Here is a 12,719-nt window from a genome sequence, read left to right as displayed (position 1 = left end):
GAGTGAGCTGTGGTGTATACAAATGATGGCATATTGTGCAGCTACAGAAAGGCATGCAATGAGACAAATGAACCATGAGGACATTATGTTGAGCGAAATAAGCCAGAAACAAAAGGACAAATATTGTATGGTCTCTCTTAGAAAATACTTATAAGAAAATTGGGGCCTAGATTGTAAGCTCTTACAGAAGTCACATTTATTCCTAAGCTTTAAGTGTTATTTCTAAATTCTGAGATGTTGTGCTATATGCATAACCTGGTATTTTCCTGTGTGACACCTAAGACTCAGAGCTGGAGTTCTGCAGTTCTGAAGGTCAGCATTCCTATATACAGCAACTGTTAAAGAAACTGAAAAAGAACCAGGCTTCAATTAGAGATAAGAACAAAGCTGATGTGGTTGGGACTAAGGTAAATCAGGGTAAATGATGATATTGTCTGTATTTTAGAACTTCACCTACTGTATGAGACGAAAAGGAAGAAAGGTTTATTTTGTCCCAAACCTAATTTTCTGTAGCACACAACTGAACTGTCTGGCCAGTTCAGTTAAATAACTTAAAACATGGAGCCTAGAATTGGGAAGGAGGTCTTGCAATTCTGTACAGCTTAAAGTAATAGCTCCTAGGCCAGATAAGCCCTGAAACCAAGAGTTACCAGTCTCTCAAAAGCATCAACCATTGCATCCCCCTACCCCATAATGTCAGCACCTCTTTGCAACTTGAAGTTAGAATGGCCATTGCCCAAATATACCTAAAGATTGGGAGAAGGATCAAAGGAGAAGGAGGAGATGTATCAGACAAGATAGGATTTAACAAATGAGTATGATTACTGAATCATTATATTATTTCTTTTTAGTCTCAAGTGTCTTAGAGCAGCTAGAACTAAACACCTGAAATGGTGGGACCCATACCTTACTTTGAAATTTGTTCTAAAACTACTTGTTAACATATAATTTGAAATTTAGCATTTTTGTATATATGTTATATTTCACAATAAAAAATGTTAAAAAACAAACAAACAAACAGAACTTAGCAGCTTAAAAGGACAACAACCATCAGCCCATGGATGTGATATTTGGGCAGGACTCCAGTATCAGCCGGGGTGGTTTGAATGATGGCCGGTGGCTGGCACATCTGGGCTTCTGGAGCATCTCTTGGTATCTCCGTGTGATCTCTTCAGTATGGAAGTCCCAGGATGGCCAGACTTCTCACACGGCAGCTCAGGGCTTAAAGGGTGCAGGTCCCAAGAAAGAGAGCCAGGCAGAAGCTGTACCCACTTTAATGACCTAGCCTTGGAAGTCACACAGTATTACCACTCGTAACACACACTATTAGTCAAAGAGATCACACAGGACTCTGTGGCTCACAAACACTCCAGGTTCAAGGAGGAGAGGACAGAGAGTCAGTCTCCCTCTTGATGGGTAGTGGCAACGTTCTAGAAGACTGTGTAAGGCTAGAAATATTGTCCTGGCCATTTATGAGAACCACCATCTTCCACAACACATTTCCAACAGGTGCTCCTTCTTCTTGCCCTCCCCCAATTATATTCTCCCCACAGCTGTCAGAGGGATCTTTCAAAATTGCAGATATAAAATGTTTTCACCTGCTTAAAATCTTTCAAAAGCTCCTGCTCACTGTAAATGATGTCTTCATTCCTTCATAAGGCATGTGACAGCTGTCACGACCAGGGTCCCACCCCTCATAAGCCTCCTCTCACGTGGTCCCGGAATGTTCCATGTCTCCATTAACTGTCCCAGATGATTCCAGAAGACACCACGGACTCTCGTATCCTCCTGCCTTTCTTTATGCTGTGGCCTAGAGCACCCTCTCACCCCACATTTCTTTCCCACTCATTAGAGGTCATCTAATCTTTCCGGTTCCCTTCCCTTCAACTAAATCAGGCCATTTTTCTTTATGCCATATACCCATCTTCATAGTAACACTGCTCTTATTTTTTTGGTTAATTTCAGATTGCTGCTTTTTAATGATGAATAACTCCATTAAAAGATATAATTATAAGAGCATTAACAGGATTTTAAAAATGACTTTATTGAAGTATAATTGGCTTACAATAAAGCACACATATTTAAATTGTAGAATTGGATGTTTTGACATATGTATAAATCATTATCAAGGTAACAAACATATTCATCAACCCCAGAAATTTTTTCAGGCTCCTTCAAGATCCCTCTTCACCCCACCTCATACACTTTCTCTTCTCAGGCAATCAGTGATATGCTTTCTGTCACTATACATTAGTTTGTGTTTTCTAGAACTTTATATAAATGGAAGTATAGTGTGTATTCTTTTGGGGGGGGAGGCTTACTTTCACTTGGCCTTATTTTGGGATTCATCCTTGTAGTAGCACATGCCAATAGCTCATTCCTTTTCCTTGCTGAGTAGTATTCCATTGCATGACATACCACAGGGTTTTTTGTTATTGTTGTTGTTCATTCACCTGTTTATGAACATTCAGTTGTTTTGTCACTTTTTGGCTAGTGCAAATAAATCTACTGTGAACATTTGTGTACAGGCCTTTGTATTTCTCTTGGGTGATAAGTAGAAATGAAATGGCTGTATTAAATGGTAGGTGTATGTTTAACTTTTTAGGAAAATTCCAAATTGTTTTCCTAAGTGGTGGCATGATTTTCCATTCTTACCAGCAGTGCATGAGAGTTTCAGCTCTTCTGTATAACTTCCAACCCTTGGTATGGTAGGTGTTTCTCATTTTAGTCACTCTAAAGGTGTGGTATATATCATGTGGCTTTAATCTTATTTCTCTAATGACTAAAATGTTGAGCATGTTTTTGTGTGCTTATTTGCCATTCTTTTATCTTCTTTGTTTGAGTGTCTGTTCAATCCTTTTTTTTAAATGGGTGGTTTTTTTTATTATTGAATTTTGAGTTTTTTTCTATATTCTAGATCCAAGTCTTGTCAGATATATATATATATGCTCCCCCAGTCTGTTGCTTGTCCTTTTACTCTTTTAACATGTATTTCAAAGAGCAGAAGTTTTTAAGCTTCATGTTCAGTTTATCAATTTGCTATGTTATGGATGATGATTTTGGTTGTTATATCTAAAAATTTTTGCTTAACTCAAGATAACAAAGGTTTTCAACTTTGTTTTCTTATACAAGTCTTAAGTTTTACAATATGTATATGACCTATTTTGAGTTAATTTTTGTATATGGTGTGACATTTCTATTGAAGTTCACCTTTTCGCACATAAATATCCAATTTTTCCAGCATCTTTTGTTGAAAAATCGACCCTCATTCCTCTGTATTGTTGTTGTATCTTGTTGAAAATCAGTTGTCATATATGAATGAGTCTATTTCTAGATGCTTTTCTATTCCATTGATTTAATTTTCTATTATAATGCCAATACCACACTGTCTTGTGCTTTATAAATCTTAAAACTAGGTGGTGTTAGTTCTCTAACTTTGTTCTTTTTCAAAGTTGTCTTGGCTATTCTAGATCATTTGCCTTTCCATATAAATTTTAGAATTAGCTTGTCAATTTTTCATGGAAAAACCTACTGGGATTTTGATTGGAATTGTACTGAAACCATTGATCAATTTGGGGAGAATTGTTATCATAACAATATTGAGTCTTCCAACCCATGTATCTGGTCTACCTCTCCATTTAATTAGGTCCTCTTTTATTTCTCCTAGCAGTATTTTGCAGTTTTTAGTTTGCCTGTCTTGCGCATCTTTTGTCAAATTTACTCATGCATATTTTGCATTATTGTAAATTATATTATAAATACAATTTAAAAATCTGAATTTCTGGTTGCTTGCTTTTAATATATAGAAATACAATTGATTCTTGTATTCGAGCATATGCATTGCAACCTTGCTAAATTCACTTATTAATTCTAATGGATTTTTAATAGATCCATCAGATTTTCTGCGTAGACAATTATGTTGTCTGTGAATAACACTTTTAGCTCTTCCTTTCCAAACTGGATGCCTTTAATTTCTTTCACTTGCCTTACTATATTGGTTAATACCTCTAGTATGACGTTAAATAAGAATGGTTGGCATGGATATGCTTGCCTTGTTATTGATCTTAGGGGAAAACCATTCAGTCTTTCACAATTAAGAATGATGTTAACTGTAGGTTTTTCACAGAATACCCCTTACCAGTTTAAGGAAATTCCCTTCTATTCTTAGTTTGCTGAGGGTTTTTTTTTTTTTTTTAATTCAGAATGGGTATTGGATGTTACCAGTTTTTTTCCTGTGTATTAGATGATCATATTGTTTTTCTTTTTTAGTTTGTTAATATGATGAATAACGTTGATTGATATTTGAATATTAAATCAACCTTACATTCCTGGGATAAATATCACTTAGTAGTGATGTATTTATCCTTTTAATATATTGTTAGATTTGATTTGCTAAATTTATATTTAGAATTTCTGCATCTAAGTTCATGAGGGTTCTTGGTCTGTAGTGTTCTTTTCTTATAATGCCTTTGTCTTATTTTGCTATTAGGTCAATTCATAGAATGAATTGTAATCTCTCATTTTCACATCAGGGTAATACTAGTCTTTTGTGTTTGGAATTGTGTGAGGCAGGGAAAAAAATGGCCTTCCAAAGATATATTCACTTCCTAATGCCTGGAACCTGTGAATATTACCTTATATAGTAAAATGTGATTAAATAAAGGTGCTCAAGAGAAGTCTATCCTGGATAATCTGGCTGGGCCCTAAATGCAATCATGTGTATCCTTATAAGACAGAGTTGGGGAGATTCATTGCTACACACATTGAGGAGAAGGTGATGCAAAGACAAAGCCAGAGATTGGAGTGATTCAGCTACAAGCCAAGGAATGCCAACAGCCACCAGAAGCTGGAAAAGGCAAAGAACAGGTTCTTCCCTAGAGCCATCAGAGGACTATATCTAGAGCTGTGAAAGAATACATTTCTATTATCTTAAACCACCAAGTTTGTGGTAGGAGCAGCTTATGGGAAATTGATGGAGGAAGTAATACCTCCTCAATTTCCTAGAAGAGCTTGTTTAAATTAGTATTATGTAAGTAGTTGATAGCATCCTCTTTGAAGCCATCTGAACCTAGAGTTTTCTTCGTGGGAAGATTTTTCACTGCAAAGTAAATCTCATCGTTAGAGGGCTATCCCAGTTATTTATTTCTTCTTGAGTGAACTTGGGTAGTTTGTGTCTATCAAGAAGTTTCTTGGATTTGTGGATATATGGTTTTCATCAAATTTAGAACATTTTCAGCAATTATATCTTCAAATATTTTTCTGTCTCCTCTCCTTTGGAGTCCCTAATTACATATATATTAAGCTGCTTGAAGTTGTTTCACAGTTCACCAACATGTTGCTCATTTTATATATTTTTTATATTCTCATTTCATTTTGGATAGTTTTTATTGCTGCGTCTTCAAGGCACTAATATTTTTTCTGCACAGTATAATCTTTTATTAATGCTATCCCATGTACTTTTTACCTTAGACATTGTAGCTTTTATTGCTACAAGATTAATTTTAGGCCTTAACTTTTTGAACATATGGAACACTATTATGAAAGCTGTTTTTTATGCCCTGCTGATTCTAACATCTGCACCACTTGTAGGTCACTTTCAATGGATTGATTTTTCTCCAAGTTATAGGCTGTATTTTCCTGCATCTTTGCATGCCAAATAATTTTTATTCGATGCAAGACATTGTGAATTTTACCATGTTAGGTGCTCGATATTCTTCCATTTTTTTTACAAAATGCAGTTAAGTTACTTGGAAAAAGTTTGAACTTCTCAAGTGTTGGTTTTAACATTTGGTAAGTGACATCAGAGCAATGCTCATTCTGGAGCTAATTCTTTCTCAGTACCCAGTGACCCACGAATCATGAAGTTTTCCAGTCTGGCTGATGAGAACAGGTACTCTTCCTGACCCTGTGAGGACCAGGCACTCTTCACTCCTTTCAATTGGTTCCTTTCCTAATCTGCAAATCTCTGGAGTTCTCCCTCTGTTCAGCTTTATTCTCCCTGGTGTTTCATCCTGTAAATTCTAACCTCTTTGGTTGCTCCAGACTCTCAACTCCATCTCCTCAGTTCATTGAGTCTTCCTGACTCCAACTATGTTTCCCCTCCCAGCACTGAGTTTTGGAAGCTCTCTAAAGATAGTAATCTGGCATGATCATAGGGCTCATCTCTTTAACAAGAGGGATCACTGTCCTTCACTTCCTAATGTCAAATGTCTTAAAAATCATTATTTCCTCTGTGTTGTCACTTTCTTTTTTATTGTTTCAGGTAGGAAGATACATCTGATTGCACTATACCACTTTGGCTACAAGTAGCGCTCTCTGCTCTCATTTTAATACATTTATCTGCTAACCTGTCTTTCTATCTCTCTCTAAATCTGAGGGATTTAGCATAGCCCCTAGGGCTTAGCACATGGTCAATAAATATTTGTTGAGTGAAGGAAGTGTCAGACTCTAAAACATACAGACAGTCCCTGGTGCAGAAATTTAGATACTTTTGGAAGACAGAGCTCATGAAGAAGCATTATGGGTTGCCTAGTCTGAAAAAAAGGACAGAGAGAACAGAGCCCAACTGAAAGAACCAGAAAAAGGGCCCATCCTGGGGCAGGGAGAACTTTCTTGGAGTGCTAGTTTCATAAACTCCCGATAAAGGCTGTAACAAAAGGGCTCTGGGTCAAACAAGTTCGGGAACCCTGGGTTCACTAGAGTTAAGCAGGTCTCTTTCCTGCAGGAGGTCACAGATTGTTCATGAATATTGTTATGTTCCAAGAAAGGGAGAGAAGAGACAGGCTTTCCCAAGCTGTTTCAGTGATGACACCTCTCTGGTCTCAGAGCATCTTGGAAGACCAGTATTCCTCGGAAAACACTTAGGGAAAACTTTTTTCTCAACAGATGATTGTCTGGACTTTGCTTGAATATCTTCAATATCCAGGGACTTACTTCTGCAGAATAGCACAATCCCTATTCTGTCATCAGGCACCTCTGAACATACAAATGTTCTTCCCATGTTAAGATAGCATCTGTTTCCCTTAGATCTTAAAGTTATAAAAGGGCATAGTGCTGGTTCTTTCAAATAATAAGCTCCACTATTGTGCCTGGAGGATGATTCATGGTATGAATCTTTGAATTACTGATTCCCTTCGAGTCATTGGTATCATAAAGGGAAGGGCACCTGAAGTGGTTTGTGGTTTCAAATTCCATTTTTAGCAGTAGAAATTGTTTTATTCAAGTAAAATCTTACATGCTACACACTATAAGAATGGAGCTGCTTTGGTTAAAGCGAGGGGTGAGGACCTTATTTTCTCATCCTCTCCCTGCTCATGAAGCCACCCTGAGTGTCTCCATAGAACTCTGTGAAAGTATGAAATTTACTAATTTAATTTATTCTTCTACCTTTGTGCAACAAAGTACTTACACCATTCCAGACATATAGTTATTGGCCCTACGTAAAAAATATTTCCAGGAAAGTTTCTCAAAGAAAGGGTCTCTCTTCACTCTCCTTCCCTGGTATGTAACTTCTTTATCTACAATCTAAAAACAACCCTGTACTGCTTAGTCAGAGGATCTCAGATGTCTGGTTCCATGTTAGAGACCCTAAATCTTCTGCTGAAAAAGTCAGTCTGGATTCCTTCAGAGAGAAGTTTTAACTTTTGGAATTGTGCCTGCCTCAGTTAATGCCACAACCTTTATCAGTTCAGACATGATTCCTTCCTTTCCAACATTCCAGGAGGTTGTTCCTTCAGAAGGAAAAGAAAGAAAAAGCGTAGGCTATGAGGAAGTTGGGGAGGCCCCTGGCCACACATAGGGAGCTGGCTCAAGGCTGGCCCCAGCAGAGCTGGAGCTGGGCAGCTTAGTGTCCCATAACCTGTATTTACCCAGAGACAAGAATGGGATCTTCAAGTTTAATTAAAAACAGGATGTCCCTGCTAGGCCTTTCTTTGGCATTGCTAAAAATAAAGCAGGGCAGTAGGTTGGCCTTTTCACAGTTTGATCCCATTAAATTTAGGGGGTGGGGGGAACTTGAGCTAATAAAAGAAATGATTCGTTTCAGATTGCTCTGTGATGTTGTTTCTTTCTCCCTGTGCTGCAGAGTCTTAGAGTTTGAAGTTATAATGCAATCAGCTCTCCGCTGTTGTCACGAGAAGGGAGCAGCTATCTCCCAAATGTGTACATTCGGTTTTGCACAGCAGTCATCCCCTCATTCACTCTTTAGATCACTGGGACTCGTCACTTCACTCTGCTCCCTGCTCTAGTTCTGCCCACATCATAGGCCTGGCTCTGTGAATAATCCACTATTCCCTCGCTGTGAATTGAGGCATGTTTAAAAAAAATCTAGTCTGTGTGAAATGAGTCATCTGGAAATGTGAGCCTCAAAGGTAGGTCTCACTTCCTCCTCCACCTCACAATGTACTCGCACATAGTTCCCCCTGCCTCCTTCCAGAAGCCCAGTTTGAAAATATACCTACGGGTATCCTACCTCCCTTAGTTTTAGTTTTTGGTTGTTTTTTGTTTGTTTGTTTTTTGATTTTTTTTTGTATTAACTTGTCCTCATTTCTCTGTCCCAACTGAAATCCTTGAATCTAGTAGCTAAAGATTGAAATTCTCAAAGACTTTCTGTTGAGTGGGAGGTCCTCCTCTTCTAACATACATTCATTTGTTTGCTTGGTATTCTATTCATTTGTTCCACTAAAGTATTAGGGGAATAATCTTCAGATTATTATAGAGTTGACCTCCCATCAGAATTCCAAGAAGGATAATTTCATGAGCCTAACCCTTAGGGCTAAGAGTTCCAAGGAATACTTCAGACCAGTGTCCACCTGGTCCACCCTGGGACCCAGACAGAGTCTAGGTGACAGTTTTCATAATAGTTATTAGGGCCATACAGGAGTGACTATACCCACCTACATGGTGCTCTTAAAAATAGGGCACTTTTGCTCTGCAATATAGTGGTCCCCAAGTTCTTTATTAGAATGAATGGTAATATGTAAAATAAGAGAGAGCATATGAGTCTTGTTGACAATTACATCCGCTCCACCTAGCACAGTGCTTATCACATAGTAAATAGTCAGTAAATAATTGTTGAATAAATTACAAATAAATTACGAATGAACATCACTGCCTGCAAATAAGGGAATAGAGGGGAATGTGAGATGTTCTACTTTGCTAGCTTGGTTCAAGAAGGCCAATGAAGTTCAGGGTTTCTCTCTCAAGTGGAAAGGCACATGGTGAACACAATCAGGGTTCCTCTCTCATCTGGAAGGGCACATGGCAAACAGGCGTCATCTGCTAGCTTCTTCTCCTGGCTTCCTGTTTCAAGAAGCTCCCCGGGAGGCATTTTCCTTCTTCATCTCAAAAGCGCTGGCTAGTGGACTCTGCTTTGTGGTGCTGCAGCATTCTCTGCTCTCTCTGAATCTCCTTCGTTCTCCAAAATGTTTCCTCTTTTATAGGACTCCAGTAAACCAGTCAAGACCCACCCAAATGGGTGGAGACATGTCATCACCTAATCCAGTTTAACAACTACTCTTGATTAAATCACATCTCTAGGGAGATGATCTGATTACAGTTTCAAACATACAGTATTGAATAGGGATTATTCTGCCTTCATGAAATGGGATTTAGATTAAAACGTGGCTTTTGTAGGAGACATACATCCTTTGAAACCAGCACATGGGAAGTGGGCCAGATAGGAAAAATAAATTCAATATTACTCCCATCTTTTTGTTGCTCTAAAATGCAAATACTTTAACAGGCCCTACAAGTGCTTTGATGGTCTGTCCTTACCTGCTATGGTGCCACATCTTGTGCCACAATCCCCCACACTGTTTTGGCCTTCTCTCCACTCCTCCCACCCCTGGGCTTTCTGTACATGACTTCCCTTGCCCTTTACCTCTTTAAGCCCTATGCTTTCTTCATATCTTTGCTCAGTTAGGACTCCTTAGGGAAGCTTACTCTTACCTGCCTGACAATTTCCCTGCTGCATCATCTCATAAAACAATGAAAACTCCTTTGTAGTACTTTTCTCAACAATAGCATTACACCCATTTCTTTGACTATTTTAATAATTCCTCTGCCTTATTAAACTATAAGCCCCATGAGGGCAAGGAATGGGTCTGACTTAACACCTGATATATAGCTGTCATTTAAAAAAATATTTGGTGAATGGTGAGATAGTGGATAAAAAGAGTGAGAACACTAAAGGGAGGAAACTCAGAGCAGGCACTTCCTTAACTGGGGTTCCAGAAAGGGCTTGTGAGTCCACGAACCCCTGAAATTGTCTGCAGTAGGGAGTGAGTACCCGTGGGCACATGGGTATGGTTTATAAGGCGAGAGCCCAGAGTTGCTGACAGGTTAAGAATCTTTAAGAAGTTTCATGTGACTATGTTTAGTTCCCCCAGCCCTGAGTGAGGCCAGAACAACTCCAGGAAAGAACAACCTAGCCCCAGAGAAGGTTCTAGGCCTCTAGGCTTTCTAGCATCCTTAAGACTTCTGACCAAGAGTAAACTTACCAGTTGCCCATATCACCTCTACAACTTCTGAAATGTATCAGCTCTTTTTTTTTTGAAGGAAATTGTACTCATGTGATCTGGGATATTCGGACTTCTAGATACTGTTTTGTTGTTTTTGTTGTTCTAAGATTCCTGGCCTTAGGAATTCACCTTTTTTTAGATTCACTTGCAAAGCAATGTGAGGCCCTTTTTATGTGCCCCCATTTCCCATCTGGAGCCCCGCTGCCTCCCCCCTTTCTCTGCTGTCTCTGGCTGCCCACTACACCCAGAGCCTCATACTTTTCTGGAATTCTTCACACATACACTCCCAACCCCCCCACAAAATCGGCTTTTGCTAAAAGTCCTCAGAGCTAAGGTGCCCAAAGTGACTCTGATTAGCAAGTCATAGCCTGGGAGTAAAAACGATGACTTCATATTATTCTTCCCAGATAAAAAGCTACCTTTGACAACTGAGGCCTTGTTGTTGTGGGGTGGGGGGAGATGGGGGGTGTCTACAGGTATTGGGAGAGAAAGTCCCAGCACTGTTTACAGAACTCTTTTCCGTAGAGTTCTCTTTTGCCTAGAATCAGAGTTCGCAGACACGCCCGGTTTACCTGAGGGTGACAGTCACGTCGTCGCTATTTAATCCAGGGCTGGATGGCTGATGACATCTTCAGTGCCAAACCTGACCACTAGCTGGGGTAACCTGGGAGTCTGTTGAGAAGGAATCTGAGGTCACTGGGGCACGAGCAGTGGGGCGGACAGGTGAGGTCTGCCTGGGAGAAGGTCTGCCGGCACACACCTGCGGCCCCTTATGTCTTCGAGGGCCTGGCCTGCCGCCTCGGGCCCGGGTAGCGTCTTCGCCTCCCTCCCCGGAGCGCCTCCCTCCTCGGGGCACCGCCTCCCTCCTCAGGGGCCCGCCTCCCTCCTCAGGGGGCCGCCTCCCTCCTCAGGGGGCCGCCTCCCTCCTCAGGGGGCGCTGCCTCCTTCCTCAGGGGGCGCTGCCTCCTTCCTCAGGGGGCGCTGCCTCCCTCCTCAGGGGGCCGCCTCCCTCCCCGGGGCGCCGCCTCCTTCCTCAGGGGGCGCTGCCTCCCTCCTCAGGGGGCCGCCTCCCTCCCCGGGGCGCTGCCTCCCTCCTCAGGGGGCCGCCTCCCTCCCCGGGGCGCCGCCTCCCGCCTCAGGGGGCCGCCTCCCTCCCCGGGGCGCCGCCTCCCTCCCCGGGGCGCTGCCTCCCGCCTCAGGGGGCCACCTCCCTCCTCAGGGGGCCGCCTCCCTCCCCGGGGCGCCGCCTCCCTCCTCAGGGGGCCGCCTCCCTCCCCAGGGCACTGCCTCCCGCCTCGGGGCGCCGCCTCCCTCCCCGGGGCGCCGCCTCCCTCCTCAGGGGCGCTGCCTCCCTCCCCGGGGCACCGCCTCCCGCCTCAGGGGGCCGCCTCCCTCCTCAGGGGGCCCCCTCCCTCCTCAGGGGGCCGTCTCCCTCCTCAGGGGGCCGCCTCCCTCCCCGGGGCGCCGCCTCCCTCCTTAGGGGGCCGCCTCCCTCCTCAGGGGGCCGCCTCCCTCCCCGGGGCGCCGCCTCCCTCCTCAGGGGGCCGCCTCCCTCCTCAGGGGGCCGCCTCCCTCCTCAGGGGGCCGCCTCCCTCCCCGGGGCGCCGCCTCCCTCCTCAGGGGGCCGCCTCCCTCCCCGGGGCGCCGCCTCCCTCCTCAGGGGGCCGCCTCCCTCCCCGGGGCGCCGCCTCCCTCCTCAGGGGGCCGCCTCCCTCCTCAGGGGGCCCCCTCCCTCCTCAGGGGGCCGTCTCCCTCCTCAGGGGGCCGCCTCCCTCCTCAGGGGGCCGCCTCCCTCCTCAGGGGGCCGCCTCCCTCCCCGGGGCGCCGCCTCCCGCCTCAGGGGGCCGCCTCCCTCCTCAGGGGGCCGCCTCCCTCCTCAGGGGGCCGCCTCCCGCCTCAGGGGGCCGCCTCCCTCCCCGGGGCACTGCCTCCCGCCTCAGGGGGCCGCCTCCCTACCCGGGGCGCCGCCTCCCGCCTCAGGGGGCCGCCTCCCTCCTCAGGGGGCCGCCTCCCTCCCGGGGGCAGCCTCCCTCCCCGGGGCGCCGCCTCCCTCCTCAGGGCGCCGTCCTCGTCCTCGTCCTCCCAGCCGCAGCACCAGCAGCTCGCGGGAGCGCGTTAGAAATACAGAGTCTCAGGCCCCCACCTTGGTCCTCCTCAGTCAGGTTCTGCATTTTACCAAGATCCTGGGGACCTCAGAGG

General features: G+C 43.8%; 1 protein-coding gene across 16 annotated transcripts in view; it reads left to right on the top strand.

Annotated features, from left to right (window-relative positions):
- Positions 1–12,719, top strand: part of NCALD (neurocalcin delta) — a 476,669-nt gene that overhangs the window by 457,653 nt on the left and 6,297 nt on the right. The window lies entirely within an intron of this gene.

The sequence above is a fragment of the Tamandua tetradactyla genome, chromosome 6, assembly GCF_023851605.1.
Source record: "Tamandua tetradactyla isolate mTamTet1 chromosome 6, mTamTet1.pri, whole genome shotgun sequence".
NCBI lineage: Eukaryota > Metazoa > Chordata > Mammalia > Pilosa > Myrmecophagidae > Tamandua > Tamandua tetradactyla.
This window is presented reverse-complemented; position numbering and strand designations above follow the sequence as displayed.